This window comes from Bombus impatiens, unplaced genomic scaffold (assembly GCF_000188095.3).
Source record: "Bombus impatiens unplaced genomic scaffold, BIMP_2.2 scf_0136, whole genome shotgun sequence".
Lineage (NCBI taxonomy): Eukaryota > Metazoa > Arthropoda > Insecta > Hymenoptera > Apidae > Bombus > Bombus impatiens.
Window position 1 is genome coordinate 1,477,353 of NT_176555.1, and position 742 is coordinate 1,478,094.

Consider the following 742-nt stretch of genomic DNA (forward strand, 5'->3'; position numbering starts at 1 on the left):
GCGGCGCGGCCGCTCGCAGCCAATCGAGAGTTTATCGGGGTGGCGCGCGCGCCACGGAATATTCGCCGCTCAATTTCGTTTTCCCCCCTGTTTAATCATGGTCCTGGGGGTCCGTCGGTTCGGAGGTGGCTCGGGTGCGCTACGCCGCGCAACAGGAACGATAGACAAAGAGCGTCGACGTGGAACGGTGGCGTGTAAGGGGTTCGGGGGCAGGGAGGGGTTGCTGATAGCCGAGGAGGGGTTGCTAGGGCGGCGGCAATAGCCTCGCTCGGGCCGTCATTTGTCAGGGGCTGTCGCGGCACGAGCGTGTTTCTGTTCCAGCGGCGCAGATAGCGGCCCATCCATAGGCCGTTCATCTTTATTCCTTTATATATAGAGTTCGTGTGCGCCACCCCCCCACCTTCTCCTGTTCACCATTCCCCCCGTCCATCGTCTCTTTCGCCTAAAACGCCCTACACGATTCCCTCGAACTCATTTAATTACAACAAACAATTTATTAGGTCCATCCAGGATCCGCCCACGGGCACGCACGCGGAATATAGTGGGAGAGCACAGGCTGGCGTTCGAGGTGAGGCGAGAAGACGAGGGGAAACCGGGGGATAGAATGGTGCACTCGTTCGTTCGACCGACGAAACTGAAATTATTCCGCCGGGGGTGGCCGGTCACCCAATTGTATCCGCACAAAGGAACGTGTTTTTGGTTCGTTCGCCGGTGAAACGTGTCGGTTCCGCTCGGATCGGCT

General features: G+C 58.8%; 1 protein-coding gene across 5 annotated transcripts in view; it reads left to right on the top strand.

Moving 5' to 3' along the window:
- LOC100746372 (ankyrin repeat domain-containing protein SOWAHB) overlaps positions 1-742 on the top strand; it is a 116,958-nt gene that overhangs the window by 61,414 nt on the left and 54,802 nt on the right. The gene's annotated exons all lie outside the window — the stretch shown is intronic.